Consider the following 21,610-nt stretch of genomic DNA (forward strand, 5'->3'; position numbering starts at 1 on the left):
CAAAGAGTGACTGCTTTGTGTTCAACTTTGTGTTTGTTTTGCTCTTCAGAACTCAAAATAAAACAAAGAGAAAGGCCCATATACACTGAATGGATGGGCAGAATACAGATGCCCATTAGCCATTTATAAGTACACAGTCTCTTCATAATGACTTGGATCTCACGAAGACCTAGAAAAGGAATTTGATAGAAGCTTAAAGAGAATCATTGTGAGAGTTTTAAAAACAAAAACGCAGGTTGGAAAGCATTTATAAACCTTTATGAAAATCTGTGTGCCATTCCATTTCTTTTGACAGGAGTTTAGTTACTGATTGGAGTAAGTGGCTAAAATCAAGATTTTTATTCGTTGAGAAGAAAGTATTTTGTCCTTCAAGCAATGACAATGATTTCATAATGAAAAGTGGAGTTCTGTAAGAAATTGTCATTTAACTAGAAGCAAAGTGTCTAAGTGCTCAAAAACAGGCTGAAAGGGTTGCAGCAGGTAGAAAATACTGGCTTCCGTTTCCTTGGTCCATTTCAGCAAATGTTTACTCCATGGGAAGAAAACAGGTCTACTCTGCAGAACTCTCAAAATCCCTTTGCAAATTAAAAAAACAAAAACCCAAACGTTCCAAAGCCTTTTTCTTCTGTATAACGATGATGAATGAGCTCTTATATAAAGTAAACATAGAAGCAGACAGGAATTTTTCCTGAATATCATAGTTTGACAAGGGAAAATTGAAAAAAAAAAAAAAAAAACCATTTGAAAGTCAGTCTCTCTGCAACGCCTTTATGGGGGAGATGAGGAAAAGGAAAGAGTTGTCTTCTAACGCACAAGGCAATTTGCTGACACTTGGTGTTACGTGCTTCTAATCTAAGATGCCTCTCTCTTCTTCTGTCCTACATTGTGCAGTCCATGTCATTGCTGGTTTGTTCCATGAAGACATTCTTATTTGGGGATCCCTCCACATTCCATGTGAAATTCCTCCTTTGCAGCCCTGATATAGTACCTCTCCTCCAGAAAGAATGGGAAAGAAAAATATTTTTGGTATTTGTCTCTCTTCAATCTCTTAATTTTCCAGATTTTCCATTATCTGTTTTCCAGTTTTCCCAGTTTCTAAGCTCCTTTGCCCCACCGTATTTTGTCTGAGGAAGAACTATAGTACAATGAAAGAATATGGGATTTGGAATTTGATCCCTTCTCTTCTGTTTTCTAGATGTGGGATCTTGAAAAAAATAAAATCACTTAACACTGGAAGCCTCAGTTTCAAAAACTGCAAAATGGAGGTGATATTAATAATGGGTTATTTTGATGATAAGGAAGATAATTTGGGAAGAGTCTCACAATGCTTGACGGAAATTAGGAAAGCAAGGCATGGTATTTCCTTCCCCTTTCCTGGAATTCTTCAACTCTGGTTTTTTGCATCATTCCCTGATGAACGTTTATTTTCCGGAAGGTGGAGATATTGGGAGCAGGTGGTTAGAAAGGGAGAGGGAGCTCTTTTGACATTTATTTGGGTGCACGTTTCCTTCCAAGATGTGAGTATCTGAGTGGCAGTTGGGATTGCAGGAGAGGACTCGCCCATCATTCCACTTCAGATTTGTATTTGACCGCAGATAAGAGTGAAGTAGAGTCAGTCTCTATTTGGCAAACATCCACGTCTAGAAATCTAGTATTTGAGATGGTGTACATCTCGTTTTGGGGATGGATGACGTCCATCTGTTTTGAGGCCTAAATTGTAAAATGAACTGTCCGTTCTTCATGGGAGAAAAACAGCGCTGCTGCTCATTCCAGGCTCAAGGATGATAGGTGATGCTTCTTCCGTGCTATATGGAATCCTTCGCTACTTCTCCTTTCCTCTCGGCCAAAAGCCCAGGCACTTAGAAGTGTAATATTCAACCATGGTTCTACATTAGAATTATCTGGGTAGCTTTTAAAACACTCCAATGTCTTGATTCCTCCATAGACCAATGAAATCAGAAACTCTTGGGTTACACCTGGGCATAGGTATTTTTAAAAATCCTTCAGGTGACACCAACATGCTTCCAGAATGGACAACCGCTTTTTTAGAAAATATACCCTCAGTCCTGCAAGAGTTATTATTTCATAATAACTCTAGTGTGAGGTCTCAAACTGAAATCAATTTTGGCATGTAACAGGCATATTTTTCCTTTGTCTTTTTGCTCTGTTTCTATTGTCCTGTGCTCCTTAAATTATCTTTTAAATCATTTCAGTAAACACACCATGATATAGTGTTTATAAAAAGTAATTTAGAAACAATTCAAGGAAAACCAAATGCTTACAGAGATGGAAGTTGGGTCTTTGAGCTGGTGAGTGGTAACTGAGTCAGGAGGTTTGGGCTGGGCCTCAGAAGCAAGATTCTAAAATAAATAAAAATTAAAACACAAAGATGCCCTGTCTTGGGAAGCTTGAACTCAGGCATAGGAGAGCAGAATTCAGTCTTGTAACTGGTCTCTTGTGTGTACTTTTGTTTTCTTACGATCTAATTTCCATACAAAAGCCTGAGTGATCTCTTAAAAAATGCAAATCACTTCTCGCTTAAAACATTCCAGTAGCTTCTTACTACACAAAGAATAAAACCCAAATTCCGTTCCAAAGGCCCCTGCTGACCTCACTATTCCCATCTTGTATATCTTACTCTCCTCCAGTCACGCTGGGTGTCTTCTGTTCTTGAGTAACACAAGCTCACTCTTGGCTCTGGGCATTTGCTGTTGTTCTCTCCGTTTGGAGTACTCTTTTCCAAGACCACAGAGAGGCCTGTCCTGAACTCCAGACCCAAAGCAGCTCCCCTCCCACCACCTTCCATTTCTCTCACATCTCCTTGGTGCTTTGCTTCATGGCATCATCACTTTCTCAAATCATCACGTTCATTTTGTCTCCTTCCTTGAAGGCGAGCCATGAAATCCCAACTTTGACTTGCTCACTGCCGTGTCTTCAGCAAATGCAGAGCACCATTGTCAGCCCGCAGGGCTCTCTAGGAAATTAAGAAAAAGTAGCCCTCTTGATAGACACAGGACTGCAGATCCCACCCCACACACCCATAGCTCTATGAGTCCCTTTGAGAGATTCAGAAAAGTGTGTTCCTTCTTCCAGGCAGATGCTGGCCTTAAATGAGGTGTACAAGCAGATGGTGGGTTGAACTTTAGTTTTTGCTTGTTCTGCACAATGGTAGAAGGTGTTCAAAGTGCCTGAGATATGGTAGCCCCTCAGTAACTGTTTACTGAATGAATTTGTGACGGGTGGTTGTGACAATGCTTGTCAGCAGAGTACTCGCTCCCGGGCTCTGAACGCAGCAAAGAAAACTCAGCAGCAAAACAGCTAATAAGTGGAGAACAAACCAACCTCTGAAAGAAACAACCACCAACACTGCTTGACTTGTAGTGTTTGCCAGTTTCCGTGGTGTAAATAGTCCGTCCAACCATAGCCCATTTCAAGCTGCTAACATGATGTCAGTGGCTGGCAAAACTCCTGAAAAGTTAATACTTTCATGAGCTATTAACATGATATCAATGGTTCATACTAACTCTCACACAGCAAATCAAACCCTACCCAAGTGTTGAACCCTGGGGGTCTCAGATTCTGGGTCAGGGAAAAGGACTAATCCCACACTTTCTCACAGCAGGGGTAAAGGTGGTTTATATATTGTCCCATGGCATCTTCGTGCATGTGAGGACCAGGAAATGGCTTGGCTTCTAGGTGGAATGGGAGCGCCAAGATGTTTTTGAAAATAGAAAGGAAAACAAAGTTAAGGCTGACACCAGTTACCTAATACATTGAATCTCGCTTTCTTCATCTACAACATAAACAATTTGGACTAAATATTCTCCATTCCAACAAAACAGACTAGTATTCTAAATGCTGTATGGGTATTAACATCAGGGGAGGGGAGAACTAGAAGCTCTGTGGCTTCTATGTATGAATAAGTTTGTGCTAAGCGTGTAAGTAATATATCACTTTTTTAAGTTACTGAGTATTTAACACACTTTTTTTTCTAGTTGAAGTAAAATGATTTAGGTTAAATTTGCCTAGAAACTAAAATTTAAGTTTTCCAAATGCCAAGGATACTATTTAAGTTAATAAGAACCCAAGTCTTAATGTCTTTTCACATTTTTTCTCCTATCAGAGCTTGTATAGTGATTTTCCTCTTTACTTCTCCACACACCCCATTTGACATGCTTTGTTTGATTCTGGATTTCAAGCAAAAGTTAAACATGCGCCCAGCAACTCAGACAAAAAGGAAATCCAAACCATCAAGCTGGTGAAGCATAAACCACTGTCATCGGGGCTCAGTAACAGCTTTCAGAGTTATAATTTCTGATGTTGAGCTATCACTTTGCTGGGCAAGTACTAGTGTTGAAATATATTATTACTACCCTTCTCCCTTCTCCAGTCACCAGAACAAACATCCAACTTCCCAGTGAAATTCCAGTGTGCGTGGATAAGACAGGAGCCCTTTGCTGCACCCTTTAGACAGGGGACACCAAGCTCTAATAGAGTCTGTCATCCTCACCCGAGCCACTGAATCATGTTTATATATAACGTGCATATTAAAAAGCAACAGCCAATGTCAATGGTGCCGATATAAAAATATCTTAATGGTCAGTAACTGACTAATGAATACTACTGTAATAACAGTTTAATTTGAAGAATTCTGACAGCTGGTTGCTTTGATGAGCATGGTTTCCAAGGAGTCTTAGTCCCATGCTGAGAACATCCCCAGCCTGCTGATTGATAGCAGCAGTGCAGAACTGTTTAATGTCACCACCTCTCAGCTAAAGTAATAATAAACAGGAATGTTACGGTTTATTTTTCTGTATGAATTGTTCAGGCTCTATATGGTAAGTACCAACTCAATAGGGGATAATAGCTGCTATTCTCCTGGGAGTTGTAACTGGAGGTGAGTCTTTTTTCTTTTTTCTTTTTTTAATCAGCAAGGTTTATATATCAGAATGAATATAGAATTTCTTGGTTTTCTGGTGGATTTATTTTATTCCTTTACATAGCTCCTGCTCATCCCATTCTGCTTAGCAAATGTAATTGCTCTGGTCAAGATGTAGCTTACTTATTATTTCTGAACTCCCCAAGACAGTTTAAAGCAGACAGCTAGGGCATGAAATACATCGTGTTGCAACTATCTTAATTATACTCCGGGACTCTGTATTTGATATGAAATAGCAATGTCTGGGAAGTGAATTTAATCTCTGCAGATTTAGGATGATTGCCAAAAAGATTCATTGATTTTTTTTTTCCAGAAGTGCAATCTTTTATTGTAGAAATGTCAGAAGCTTCAAATTATTAGGAAACGTGTCAAGAAGCTCAAGGTACAATAATATTCTTTAGAGAGCTTGATTCTGAAGACGGTGCAATGAAATGTTCAAGAAGAAAACATGTCTCATGTGTTTCAAGAATAAAGCTCTGGGATTCGTTTTGTCATTTTGAACAGGATGAAGCCTCCACTGGGTACTTTGATGTGAAAGCTCTGGGTGTGATATACAGCCGTTCTTTGGTCACCCAGAGCTTTACAAGCTCCAGATTGCAGGGACTTTAGCAGTCCTGGGAAAGAAGTTACTGACTTGGGGTTTGAGGCTTCAGAGCTGAACTATGAAAAAATCACTGAGATTTGTCCTGGTGAAGAGGTCACAAAGAGGGGGGTCATAAAAAAAGGGAGACAATACTATGAGCTGTGTCACCAAGCTCAGGCAGAGCTTTTGTATGTCCTAAAATCAAGGGGAAATCCTAAGCATCAGGCAATGGATTAGTTAGGGTGATTTTTATTGCAATGAATAGAATGCCTACTCAAACTAGGTTAAATAACAAAGAGAATGTAGTGGTTCACACATGTGAAAAGTCCAGAAGTTGCGTGGGCTTCAGGCATATGGGATTCAGAGGTCAGTGCTACCATGAGGACTCGAGTTCTATTTATTATTATCTTCATCGTGCTCCACCCTGTGTGTTGGATGCATTTTCAGGCTTGCTCCTACCCATACCCCACTCCAGCCTTTGTCTGAAGACCTCAAGGTAAAGTCCTAAGACTAATGCAAATTTGACTATCTCTCTTGTTAGAGGATTCCAAGTCACTGATTGCCTTAACCTAGGAAACTCATGGATGCCCAAATAGAGTGCAGTATGAGACTGGTGAAAATAGCAGCATTTTCAGAGATAGGCACACACTCCTTTCTGGAAAAATAAAGGTGGCCTCTAAGGCCAGAAGGTACAGATCCTATTGCAAACATCTGGACACCAAAGTATTAATGTTTTCAAGCTTGACTGAAAATGTGATAACCAGTCTTCACTGCCCAAATGACACTATCTAATTGTTCAGCGACAAGCTCAAGGCTTCACAGATGAGCTTGTCAGAACTTTCCAGGTGAGACTTCCTCTATTCTTCAGTGGGAACCCAGCATTCTGACTGGGCTGCTCTTATCCCACCTTGCTGCCTTTGTTCTTACTCACACTTCCCCCATCCTTCATTAACGTACTTTTTCTCTGAGAGACCATATCTGACTTGGCTCTGAACACTCTATTGGAAAAGGCAAAGGACAGTAATTATGAATGTAGGCACTGGAGTCGTGGAGGTTCAGACTCAGCTCTGTCATTAAGTTATTTAACCTCACTCAACTACAATTTTCTTGTATTTAAAATGAGAATACAATGGGACCTAATTCAAGTGTTGTTGTAAGCATTCAATGAGTTAATATATGTAAAATCTTAGAACAATGCCTGGCACTTGGCAAGCATTCAATAAATCTGAGCTACTATTATAACACTCTATGAAATCATTCTCTGACCGCCCCACATCTCTCCTTCCTTTAAATTACTGTATTGTTTTGGCCTGGATCCCTCATTGCACATTTAGACATGTGTTGCTAACTTTATATAGGATAAGAGACTCCTATTAGATACTTCTTGTTTCTCTGCACAGGACATACATAAGACTATTATTGTAGGTACTTAGCAAATATATACTGAAGAAATGGAACGTGGCTAAGAATACGCCTATGCATGTTCAAAAAGGATCACAGTTCTTTCTTTTGTCCTACTGGCTGCGTGGGGAATAATGCCACTTGCAGCAACGTGGATGGACCGAGAGACTGTCATACAGAGTGAAGTAAGTCAGAAAGAGGAAGACAAATATATGATATCACTTATATGTAGGCTCCAGAAAATGGTACAAATGAACTTATTTGCAAAGCAGAAATAGAGTCACAGCTGTAGAAAACAAACTTATGGCTACCAAGCGGGGAAGGAGGGGAGAGATGAATTGGGAGACTGGGAATGACATATATACACTATTATGTATAAAACAGATAACTAATGACAACCTACTGTATAGCACAGGAAACTCTACTCAATACTCTGTGGTGACCTAAAAGGGAAGGAAATCTAAAAGATGGAGTGGAGATATATATATATATATATATATATATATAAAACTGATTCACCTTGCTGTACAGCAGAAACAAACACAACATTGTAAAGCAACTACACGCCAATAAAAATTTAAAAATAAATAAATAAAAATAAAATTAAAAGAAAATATTAAGCAAAGATAAAAAAAAACAACTGAAAAACAAACCAAAAAAACCCAGAAAGGAACACAGTTGGCCAAAAGGACCATAGAAGAAAATCCACTGGAAATTAACTTCTGCAATTAAATATTGTTTCACGTACAATAAATGGAAAATTATGTCTATAGAGCTAGGGAAAAGTTGATCAGCTAGTTATATAATTCAGGTTTTAAAATCCCATTCTTTACTCAGAAAATATTTACTGAGGATTAGGTTGGTGTCTCCCCCTTCAGCATATTCCTAGGCAATTTACTAGGTGCAGGGAAGATGGAGGTGGATAAGACAATCTCAGATCTAACAGAAAAAGAAAACATTAAGTATTACCAGTGTGAAAAGGACTGTAAAGGAAAAGTACAAATAGACATGTGTTTATCAGTGTGGGATACAGCACAGGCTTCCTCCATTCCGCGGATGTACAGATAAACATTAGAGCTATTGGTACACGTAGAGGGCTGTTATAGGCACATTATATGTAGATAACAATAACTATATCTGTATAATGCTATATACTTTCTGCAGTACTTCCTTATTTCTCATTTGATATTCACCATTAGGTTGTGAGGAAGTAAAGATTTTTTCTCTAGTAAAGTTTGAGCAGACTAAAGTTCAAAGAACTTAAACACTATTTTCAAGATTCGAGGGATGGAGCTGATTGAGGGTTCTAGAACTATAGACTCCATAATTAGTAATCTCTCCATTTTCTCCACTTTGTGCCCCCTACCTCCCATCTTTTCCAACAACAACTGCTACTTACATGTATTTGATGAGAACAAGGTAAATATAGTCAATATATTTGTGATAGCAAGGGTCCAATTAGTACCTTTTGATACTATTCAATTGGATACAAAAAGAAAAGTTACTGGCTAGGCACCTGGTTTTTGCAAATGATATTTACCAAGACCTCTCTTCTGTCCTTTACATGCTAATCCCTCCTCATCCTTGGATATTTAGTGTGACCTCGTGGAGGAAGCATTCCCAGATCATTCTCCTAAGTCTCCCTTCTTTGCTGAATGCAGTGCTTGCACCACTGCTGAGTTCAAACATCACATGACTTTATTTCTCTTTCTTTGGAATCATGTGTTCCTCAAAGCAGGGTCTATGCCTCATCTATCATTCTATCTTTAGTGTCTCATATAGTACCCGGGCAAGTGGGAGAGGGAAAGAGGAAGAGGTAGAAAAAGATGGAAAGAGAGATGTATGTGTGTGTAAGTGTGTGTGTGTGTGTGTGAGAGAGAGAGAGAGAAAGAGAAAGTAAGAGAGAGAGATGGCATTATACAGTGCCTTTCAAATCACTTTAAGAGGTTTAGATTCCAAATGATGCTCTTGGACTCCATGAGAAAAATAAACTCTCAGGACATTCTTTAAAATCCTAGTGTACATAACTCAACTCTTTTATCTACAGAAAATTAATAGTTGCCTTACTTATGGACTAAAGCAAGCTTTGTGGAATAAGAATCGGTTAAGATCATATACAGCCCTGCAAAGAGAAGAGAGCTAGACTGGTAGTCAGGGTATGTGGGTTCCAGGTGTGGCTTCACGGCTCTGGGACTCATTCTTTGTAACTAGGAGAGCTTTTTACGAGGTGTTTCAAAGGTCCCTTCTAGTTTTAAAATGTTATGACATGAAAACAGACTTTTATGGGGGGTATGGAGTCAACAAAAAAATGTAACATATACTTTGGACAAGGAAAAAAATTCAGATTACAATGAAACAATTAGACAAAACTGAAATCCCCAGTACACAAAATATTGTAGACAAGAAAGGCACTTTACTCCAGATGGCTAATTGTATAGAAGATTTGTGCAAATGCATGTGAAAATGGCGGGCATAGACATAAACTTGGTATGAAATAAATTAGAACAATCATGCAGCTTTTTCTAATGTGAAAACTTCTACTTGTAAACAAGGAAAAAAGAATAAAGGATAGAATAAAGAGAAAGGAGCACATATAACTCATTTATATACTCAAGGTTCATGGCTTCAGTGAAAATGACAGACAAAAGGAAATTTTTTTTCTTCTTGGATGTATTACAAGCTATTTGTAGAGACTGAACACTATTTCAGCTAATTTGTATAGAAGCTCCTACTCTCCCTACTGAAACAGGCTTTTTTATTTTCTTTTAACAGTTTGACTTCTAACAATCAAAGAGATTAAGTGGAGCATATGTTGAGACTATCCATCTTTGGCATCCTGAGTGTCTTCTCATAAACAAAATCATATCACATAAATAACACATTAGGGTCTATTTCTCCTGCTTGATGAGACTTTTTTTTCTTGGTCCCAACAGCCCTCTCTCTCTCTGGCACAGAAAATTTGGAGGAAAAGGGGTAAAAGGATAGCAAATACAAAATCAACTCCTATTCTCCTTAAGATATACATACAGTGAGGAGAGGAAAAGATAATAAATTAGTTAATAATAAAAATGCCTGGACCATAATGGACAGTGAAAGATGAAATGGCATTTATTACTATTATTTTTATTACTACTATTTTATTCATAGTACTAGCAGTAAATTTGTACCAAATTTCCTAGCTTCTAACGTGTGTATAGCCAAATGTTGCCAGGATCAATCTTGAGAAATTTATGGCAAAGCAACTGCACATTGTTTACTCCCCATCAATAACAAACCAGCACAAACTGAAGGCACAGATTCCAGTTGCTGCTAAAACAGCTTCGTCCTTGACCTTGCAGAGTAGAGTTGCAGCAATGGAACAGCCAAGGAGATTTAAAGGTCAGAGACAACACTGCGCAAAGATCTGACATTATATAAGACAATATGGAAAGACCATTTATTCAGCAACAGATAAATTTAGGTCAGAAGAAACATTTAGAAGGATATGCTGAATTGGCTCACGATGAACAGTGTCTTGAGAGACTTGTCATTCTTGTCACAAACTGCAAAAATGTGACTCTACTATCAATCATCCCACAGCCCACATATGGACTGTCCTTCATTTTCTAAAAGCTATGAAAATTGCAGATGGCAACCGCCTTCGGGAAACTAAACAGCAACTTAGTAATGAGGTGTTTGAAGGAATCATATTGAGACAAACCAGCCTCCAGATAAATCAGTGTAAGTATTTTTACTTACTGTTGAAAAGTCCCATGACCAGATTTTCTGAACAGTAGAGAGAACCTGTAAGATTTCTGGATGGTTGTTCCCAAAGAGAGAGTGAATAAAAAGGCTTTTTCTCCCCCCACCAAAGAAGCCAAACACTAATCTTGGCTAAAAACCAAACAACACACCTATTAGGAGCTATTAGGGGATTTCTAGAACTAAGAATGTTTTCATTTCTCTTTGGTTTCTAATTTTAAAAGAGTCACTTAGTGGGATACACTTGGAAGTAAAAAGTCAAAGAATATGTTTGTATTATGTAGAGAAAAAGACATTCTGGTGTTTTAACTTAGTAAGGTTCACAATTCAGACTTGCATGTTCAGGAACTAAATCACCCTCAGGCTAATGTTGATACTTCAACACTATTTTGTGACATCTTCATGTATTTTATTACATGAAACAGTATGTCAGCAGACTAAGGCTTCTTGAGAAAATCACCTATAGATTTATAGATATTTTTTCTCAAGACTGATTCTTCCCTCCCATTCTTCAATGTTGTTATGAAAAACTTCAAATAAGCAGCCAAGTTAAAAGAATATTACAGTGAACATCTGTATACTCATTACCTGTATTCTACAATTAACATTTTACTGTACTTGCTTTACCATCTATCCATCTGTCTATCCATCCCTCTAGACAGTCAATCAATCCATCTGTTTTTTGATGCATTTCTAAATGCAGTTCAGACATCACTACATTTTCCCCTAAATACTTTACCATGCATATCATTAGCTGGAGTTCAATGTTTGCTTATAGTTTTATTCTTTTGATGCAAATAGACATACAATGAAAAGAACACAACTTAAATGTGCATTCCGAGTTTTGAAAAATGCATGCATCTATGTTACAAAGATATCAAACATGATCATCCCTCCAGAAAGTTCCAAGAAAGGGCAAGTCAAACCTTGCTCCAGAAAGGGCAAGTCAAACCTTGCCCTCAGCACTCCAGAAACAACCACTGCTCTTCTTTTTGTTCCCGTCATAGATTTCTCTCTATAAATGGAATCACAGAGTATGTACTACTATGTAAGGCTTCTTTCAATCAGCATATTGTTGGGCTTATCACCAGTTTACTCTTTTTTATTGCAGAGGGATTTCTGTTATGATTAGTTATGATTATGACACATATTAGATTATGACACATATGATTATGACACATATTATGATTATGACACACATTAGTTATGATTATAGCCAATTTGTTTATTAATTCTCCTATTTATGGACTCTAGGGCTGGTTCTAATTTTTTACTACTGAGTAACACTGCTGTGAACATTCCTATACTGCTCTTTAGACCCTGCAACTCATCCACAGGCAGTCTCAATCTCTCCCTACAAAACTGATAGTCTGGGGTTTATGTGGAGGACTATGTACTTCTGACCACCAAATACGTTTAAATTTCAGACTCTGCTCGGACTTGATAAATTTAGTGTAGTGCTCTTTTTTTTCACTGACATTAGACCACAGATGGAAATATTAATAAAAGGGAAGTAATGACCTTAGGCATATTCTGAAGTGTGAATGCACTGTTTGCTTCAAATAACTTATATGTGAAATACCTATTTGCAATTCTAGGAGGAAAAATATAAAATAATTGCTGTATAATCTCTGTACTTCTTCCATAAAGATTGACTGGGACTTAAAATAGCCTGGGGTTATTAATGCTGTAAATCTCTCCAAAAGAGATTTCAGTGCTTTTTCTTGTTTAAAAAAAACAAACAAACAAACAGTGTATCATAGATACCACGTAAGTGACACAATTTCAAACTCTATCAAGATTAGACTATCATTAATGCCCAGAGCTCAAATGAATTGTGAAATTCTTGAATGTTTTTCTTTTTTTTTTTTAATTGTGGTATAGTTTTACAATGTTGTGTTTCTACTAGTACAGCGAAGTGGAGTTCCCTGTACTATACAGCAGGTTCTTATTAGTTATCTATTTTTTACATATTAGTGTATATATGTCAGTCCCAATCTCCCAATTCATCACCCCTCCCCTGCTTTCCCCTCTTCGTGTCCATACGTTTGTTCTCTACATCTGTGTCTCTATTTCTGCCTTCCAAACCGGTTCATTGGTACCATTTTTCTAGATTCCACAAATATGTGTTAATACACGATATTTGTTTTTCTCTTTCTGACTTACTTTACTCTGTATGACAGTCTCTAGGTCCATCCACATCTCTACAAATGACCCAATTTCGTTCCTTTTTATGGCTGAGTAATATTCCACTGTATATATATACCACATCCTCTTTATCCATTCACCTGTCAATGGACATTTAGATTGCTTCTGTGACCTAGCTATTGTAAATAGTGTTGCAATGAAAATTAGGGTGCATGTGTCTTTTTGAATTATGGTTTTCTCTAGGTATATGCCCAGTAGTGGGATTGCTGGGTCATATTGTAGTTCTATTTTTAGATTTTTAAGGAACCTCCATACTGTTCTCCATAGTGGCTGTATCAATTTACATTCCCACCAACAGTGCAAGAGGGTTTCCTTTTCTCCATACCCTCTCCAGCATTTATTGTTTGTAGATTTTCTGATGACACCCATTCTAACTGGTGTGAGGTAAATGTTTTTCTAACCAAATACATTGAAACAAATTTTTCTGGAATAGAGAGACAGTTTCTCATGGCTACCTGAACACTTGAAGCTTTGAATTCTAGAAGACTACACAAAAATGACGATGTTATTGAGTCAATTCTTCAAAGGCATCGGAAACAACTACTTACAAGTGATTCTAAGCTGCAGGGGTGGTGTTGGATAGGAGTGAGCATAAATATTCCTTCTAACTCAGGTAGTTTTAGGTCAAAAGTTATTATGATATAACCTAAAATTTTCTTTTCTGAAAACACATTACTAAATGAACACAATTAAAAATCTTGCATACATGTTATAGAATGATTCTTCTTAGAGAACAATTTTTAAAGAATGCATATAAAGAATATATATTTATTCCATCTAGTTTTAAAAAGAAATCTACTTATTCTTACACTTCAGCCCTATCAGTTTGCCTACAGTATTTCACTCTAAGACTTCTATGTTTTTCAGGAAGGAAAATGTACACTATAAAGTATTACAAAGAAAAAGAGATAAAGTTGTTTAATTAGGTTCACACCAGGAAAGTTAAGTGCATGCACAATGCATATAATCTATAGAATGACAAAAATAATAATCTTACTGAAGTGAGTATCATACCAACATCTGAAGTGACAAGAATGGCAGATCATTTCAAAATTTTAGTTTTACTATATTTCTTATAGATGATAACAGAAAAGAGGCACTGGGCAATGTTTCCTTAGCTATATAGGTCAGAAGGAACATTTGCACTCATTTTAATCACCATGAGAGCCTTGTAGGAACCAATAAACCCAGTACTAATATTCTAATCTATTCACTAATGGTGATAATCAGAACATCTGGTTAGGGTTTCCCTTTGCAAGGGTGTCCCCCAAGGATTGTATTAGGTATCCAGGTTCTGACTGAGCTGTGTTGACCATCAGCAACAGCTTCCCTCACCCTATCTCTGCCTACCCCTAGACAGGCACACCACCTTGCCCCTGGCTACAGCCCAGGCCAACCCACATTCTGAATCTAATCTGAGCTTACATAGGAAGCATGCCAATCATTCACTGATTCTAAGAAGCACCTCAAACTCTGTTATTGTTGCTATAATTTTGTGCCTGTTCCCAAACCTTTTGCCTAAACTCTGACTACTTTTAGTCCAGACTCCATCTTGGGTTTCTGCTGTCACATTGGTCGGCACCCACTTTAGTAGCTGACCCTTGACCCTTCAATCTCCTCAATGCTTCTTCTCTCTGCTCCCTGACTTTCCAGACCTGAGCTCGTTTCCCTAGAGCCCCTTGATTGCTTCCTCTTCTCTACACCTCTTGACCTCGCTAGATTGGACCCAGTGGTTTCACATTTATCTCCCCTTTGGCCAATCCAAATTCTATGTATCACAGAATAACAACTGGGTGGAAATTCTGAGACATACTTTAAGATTCCAATTTGGATTTAACACTAACTAGCATTGTGATCTTCTAGAATTTCTATTCATTTACACCACGCAGAAGCCCTATCTCCAAATTTGCTTCCAGATCTAGCATCCTATAATTGTGTACATATCTTTATGATGATAATTATAACCCACATTCTACTAATAACTAGGTTCCAATGTGTTAAAAATTTCCCAGGTATGGTGATCATCCTAAATAAATGAGAATATCTAACCAACAGACTATTGTAATAGTTTTCAACATGGCTGCACATAAGAAATATCTGGGGAGCTTTTATAGAATCTATTGCCCAGGGCCCACTGAAACCAATTAAACCCAACTCCTTGGCACAAGGCATATGTATTTTATAAAAGCTCTCACATGTGATTCAAACTTATAGCTAAGATTGTAAACTACTATAATAATCAATATGTCAGTTTATTGAACACTGATTTTAAAATGACCACTTCAAGGAGTGAATCAGACAAAATGTTTCCTGGAACATGGGATATTATAAATAAATACATAAATTCAAGAAGTAAATTGTCCTGTCAGCACAGACAAATCCTACCTTTTAGAAAATATAAACCTGATTTTGGGTCCCAAACTTCACTTGACAGTTATATATACATTGGTTTATCTAAAAGACAGTAACTCATCAATCCTTTAAATATGAGAGAGATGCTTCTTTTGGAAACTGTTCCATTTCCCTTAATAATCTGGTTACATATATTCTTCTCAAACAAGAAGTCAGCAGAGTTCTGCCTCTGGGTCTAACATTATAACTCTTTGGGCTGAGAGTGTTGACCAGGTAAATCACCTGGGTTTACTTGATTGATTATGAATTGATCTCATCACCTTTCCACACTCTTGCTGTTAACAATGAAATTTCACACATATTCACACAAGTATAAAATAATAAGAGTGAAAGACAAAGCCCATGAGTCAGGCAAAATGGATGACAGAAGTAATCACTGTGTATCACTATTGTAAAAATCAATAAAGCAAATATGTTATTCTTTGTAAGTGTCATATTACAATAATGTTTTTCTGAAGACTGTTGTCTGAATCCAATTTAAAGTGGCATCTGCCTGTGTTTGATTAAAACAAAAGGGTGGTTGACTTAATGAATTATTTACAGGCATGCAATATGGCAACAGTGTCATTATGAACTCTCTTCTAAGATCTCCTCTGGCTACTCCTGGCAGGGTGTCAATTTGCTTGTTTTTATGGTAGGTGCATGAAATTGCAAAGCTCTTCAAAGAAATGAGACTCTGCCATTGGACTTAGTAATGCACACAAACCAGTAATAAAGCAATGGTGACAAGGATGGCGGAAACATTTATTTGTCATTAACAATGTGTAATGTGGAGCTGAAGTCAAGAAGGAACCATTAGAATTACTTAAAGCTGAAAGCAGCCTTGAAAATAGGCCTAAGGCCTAAGAGAAATCAGAACAGGCCTATACGAGGAATTGAAGAGAAGAAAAATGTCATCTCTGTGACCTCTTTCTTCTCCGTTATGTGTGCTACCTATTTTTCAGCATCTGCTTGGCAAGGGAGAACTGGGAGTTTGGAGCTTTTGTGCCACATGATGAAGTAGAAGAAATTAATAAAAGACTTAAGGAGAAACATTATGGATGCAAGTGGCTTGACACTATTTCCCTTGGTAACATCCTATCAATCCCAAATTTGCTAAAACTTATGTCTATTAAGCCAGTATATTTAGATAGAGAGCCCATTAAGGCAGGTGGTTGTTAGAAGCAGGTCAAAATCCAGGGGAGGCCAAAAATAACAACAAATCCCCATAGAGGAGGTCATCACTTACCTTCAGGTAAGAACCATGTGTAACTTGGCACAATGCCTTGACTATAATCACTGAGCAATGATACTGGGTGATGGAGCGATTTGACTGAACTGAAATTTCAATTTATAAAAAAGGCCTTGTGAGAAGATTTTATAAAGTAAAATGTGCTCCCACTGGTAATTTCTTCCTACAGTGCCAGCCCCAGAATGTGAGAAGGGGGCTATAAAGAGGATTTGTAGCTCTGTGGCTATTCTTCCAAACTCTTTGGTGATTATCTGCCACATGCTGTGCCCTGCACTAGGCTGGGAGCATAAAGTGGTGAGACGGGCCGCCATCATCCCCGCCTTCATGGACAGTCTAGTAGGAAATTTTTTGTTTGGAAGTTTGATGGGTTTTATTTGCCACAGATTCTGGTGGATAACTAGTAGTTTTATCTTAAAATGTGTGCTATACTCTGAGGGTTATAATTGTCTAGAACTATCTTTTCATATTTGAATCAAGGACACCAAAAGGTAAAAGGAGTAGATTTTCTTATTAACTTGTAGAAAGACAAACTCATAAATGTTAATAAAAACATGAACAAAGTATGATTAAGTATGATTTATATTGAATGCTCAAGCTACACACCATCTCGTGATGGCATAAATGGGATGAATGGGTTTTATGGTGAATACAGAAGCTTTGTGCTAAAGAGACCTCCGGTGGATTTGCAGGCCCAGGATATAAATTCAAATTGTGTTTTCCAGTTTGAAGGATGAAGAAGAATTAGGAAAAACACCTCCTCCCCACTGGGAGTGATGTCTTCTTTGAGACATTGTTCAAATGAAGTAAGAAATTAGTAATCATCAAGCCAGTGGGTAGGACTGATTAATTTTCTCTGACTCTAAGTCACAGATCAAATTCACCAGAAAACTGCCAAAGTACATTTGCCTTTTTGTAGTCCTAGATATAAATTTAAAGTTGTGGTTACCAAGTCTAGTGGTCTTTTTATTTTTATTTTTTAATCTTTTTATGGTTCCTGTAGCCATGCTATTTTTATGCCCTGAAAATGGCAGTAAAGAGAGGGCTAAGGGCATGGACTCTGGTTCCCAGGAATCCTGGGCGTAAGTCCTTTTCATGTAAAAATTGTTCAACTTTGGACAAGCCATTTAACCTTTCTGAGCTGCTGTTTTCTCAGTGGGAGATCTGGAAAATAATAATACCTAAATTCTTTGATTTAGGTATTATTATAATACCTAATTAAGGTGAAATAAGATAATTAATGTAGTTCTTAGTCATTAGACATGCTCAAAAATGTTATATTATCATCATCATTGTTTTAGTTTTCTCACTAATAACCCCTCTGACACTCCTTTAATATTAAGTTAATATGGCGATTTCTTCTAAGTCATATGAGATCCCAGGTTTACCAACTGGTTGCCTAGGAATCATCACATATGAGAAAGACAGGAGAAGAATGATATGTCAACATGAAATCGGAAATTTATGTTGATTGTAAACTTTTACTTCTATGGAGAAATCAAGGCTCTGTCTCTCCTATCGGTATCTCATTCTACCCGCAAACAGGGGGACCTCTGCTGTGTACATCAAGGATGAGGACAATAGGACCACTACCCTACAGAAGAGCGGGCAAAGAAAAGCAGTTAAGGGCTCTTCCTGCCAGTGGAGTACTCTAGATTGGTCTCCTTTGGGATTTATTTTCTCTTTGGAATATTTTCCCTTTTTTCTTCAAATTCCTTCATATTACTTTGTCCCTCCCTCTTCTCTCCCAAGTTACTGGTGAGAGATTTAAAGTTGTCTACTGTTCGGGAAGAGCCTTCTGAAATGGGGAGGTCTTGAAAAACTGGGATGGGATCCACTGGGGGGAAAAAAACAAAACAAGGGAAGCTCCTCTCTAGAAAGTCTTTTTTCCTTGTATAGGGTTTTCACTTTACTGTGTTGTTATAGCTCAAGGAGCAAAGTCAAGGAAAAGAAACTAAATGGGATCTGTCTTCCTTTAGTCACCAAGGTGGAAGGCCACAGGGCATCCAGAAGCTCTAGAACTCACTGAGAGTATACTGGCTGACAGTAGATTCATTTATTCTTTAGAAATATCTGGGTGTGGTAGCCAGCTGATGCGGAGTTCCAGGACGCTAATTCTGTTAGTATACTCTGGAGCACTGGGGAACAGAAGTGATGTTTCTCAACATTTTAAGTATTAAATGCCATTTAATTACACACTCTTTGGAAAGCCACATTTAACTGATATCTTGTTCATTTAATTTTAATATTTCTACTGAGTTGACAACACAATGCTATTAATAATACCTGTCATGTAAGGTATAGAATCAGCAAGCAGCCAAGAAAAGTAGAATAAAATATGATCTATTGTTTCTTTCCCACCCCCTTACTGTTAATATCAATTTTGTATTAATTTTCATTAAAATATTTTAAAATAAAGAAACCTATTTAAAATAATTTATATACTGTTGTAATACCTTTTATTTATATATGGGTTTATTATTTCTGAAATAGTCATACACTTTATACAATAAAAACAATAATCATACCAAGTTTATTATTATCTCAATTTAACAAAACAAACAGACACTGAGAGAAGTTATGTCTTGCGTAAGGTCCCAAAGTGAATAAATGATAGAATTAGGAAATAAACCCAGCTGCTCTGAAACCAAGTTTGAGATCTCTTTTCACCTCACTGTAGTTGACTTTTTGTTACAGTATCAAAACAGAGAGGAAATTTGTATTCCAATGGTTTTCAACTTTGTTTTAGCATTGACTTCATTCCTCAAATGAATTATCATGCATAAACCTGATGCACACAACGAATCAAAGCGGGCAGCAGAACATCTGCTGATTCCCCTCTATTTCCATCATGCAGAGACCTCTGAGGAACTGCTACTAAATCCTAAGGGCTTCTCAGAATGTGGTTTGAAGGCACTTAGCATCTAGATATATCCCCTCACCTTTGGGCATGATCACAGGTGGGCAGAAATACTACCAGTTTGTGAGGCCCAGTGCTAAATGGAAATGCAGGGCCCCATGTTAAAAAATTATTGAGAATTTCAAGGTGACAACAGCAGAACCAAGCATGAGGCCCTTTTGAATGTCTGCATAGGTTGCATGTCTGTAAAGCTCGCCTTGTGTGTAGACCAGGATTTACCTTGAAAACCCTTGTACTAAATGGTTTCTAAACCAGTGTTTATCTTTTCTCAATGACCCTTGTCTATGCTGTAGTTCATTCTCATATTCTTATTTGCCTTGGGAAAGCATCATTAAATCTGTTCAAATTATATTGTAGTGGGGTAATTTTTAAATTATTAAAAAATATTTTCCCCCTACCTACATACCAGACCTTCACTCTAGCTCATAGTAGATACCCATATTCCCAAGGGAGATTAGTATTTGTTTTAAAAAGGAATCTGAAGTGAAAGATATATTCAGCTTCTGAAATGGAAGCTCATAGCTTGAGAGGAGGCATTTCAAATTCCTTTAAGCTCCTCCTCCCATTCTTTACCCCACCATTACAGTATCAGCTATCAATCTTGGTGGGCTCAGTTAATGACTGTATCACTAGATTGTGACACGGACACAGCCATATGCTCATCACACCTGTCTCCTACTGCTCCTGGACACCCAAGAAGATGGTATTTCCCAGTCTCTCTTGCAGTTAAGTGGCTAATAGTGTAAGGACAGAGTGATGTTTACACTTTTAAGCCTAGTCCCCAAACTTGTGCACTCCTCCACTTGTACAGCTCTTTTTCCTGAGCTGCAGCCAAATGCAGAGGACCCTGTGGAGAACTCAGATACCCTAGAAGATGCTACAGCCAGAAGCTGGAAGGGTCCCAGGGTCCTGAGTAACTCCATGCATCAGAGAATCTTGATCTCCAACAACCCACTGGTCCATATTGGACTGTGGTGGGACCGTGAATAAATCTGGACTGTATTATGTCAGCAAGATTTGGGGTTGTTGCTACAACAGTTAACATTACTTTACCTGACAATACATACAGACAAAATATTTCTGACAATACTGGGGCTTAGCAGGAGTTAAGAAAGATATAAGTAAGCATTTTAAATAAAAGCTTTCTTTCTGATCCCAGGAAATTTGTGTGAGGAGACCTAGAGGGGAGTAGAAAGGAGAGTTATATGGCCATATATATGTCTCTTTAATCTTCCTCTCTAGGTATCATCTTGGAGAACAGGAGTCCTGTTAAATACATCAAAAGAACTGTTGAGGGTATCATTTCTTGCCCTCATCTTCATTTGTGACTCTGAGAGGAGATTTTCTTATCCTGATAAAAGATAGATCGTGTTAACCTGGCAGGGCTCCATGTCTAGGCAGAGGAGAACCCTGATATTTAGCTTTCCAAAGCATCCCTGGTTCCTGACAGGTGTAGACAGAGCAGGTAGTAGTAGAGTCTGACTGAAGAAGAGGCTAGAGGATTGCTGACGGAAAGTAAGCTGTCTCTCTGGCATGAGCGGCCGAGGGGATAACCAAGCTGGGACCAAATGGAAGTCAAAGCCACATCTCACAGAAGTCTGGACGAACAGCACAAACCCAAATGAGGGCGAAACAACCTGAGAATACTCATAGGCTCCAATCAGACTGAGTCAAGATCGCAAGTTACCCCAGCTGCAGACTTTAGCTGAGAACCCCTTCACAGTAAGCTGCACATACATGAATAAAAGGCAGAAAAGTTTGGGTAGCAGGGCCCTAACTCTTCTCCGCTCCTGGAAAGTTTTATAAGCCACCTCTTACAACCAATATGCCCAGACAACATCACAAGAAAAGAAATAGGGGATGGGAGCTACCTCAGAGAAAAACATGCTTACTCAAAAGATGAAACACCATTAATAGGCTGTTGAAATTACCAGAATGGATTACATTTTAAACAGGATTGAACACTGAGCGATTTTTTTCCTATTAGGTGGGAGATGGGGAGTTGGCCGGGGTCAGGAGTGGGGGGACTGAATAGTGACAGGGCTGGAAGCTCAGATTAGTTTAAGACAAAATATTCATGTTTTCTTTGCCTTCCCGAGTTCTGATATGAGTTAAATTTGATGCATCTACTACACAGGATTAAAAGAAAAGTGAACTAAACAATTTCAAACTGTCTGC

Source organism: Pseudorca crassidens, chromosome 3 (genome assembly GCF_039906515.1).
Source record: "Pseudorca crassidens isolate mPseCra1 chromosome 3, mPseCra1.hap1, whole genome shotgun sequence".
In the NCBI taxonomy this organism is placed as follows: Eukaryota; Metazoa; Chordata; class Mammalia; order Artiodactyla; family Delphinidae; genus Pseudorca; species Pseudorca crassidens.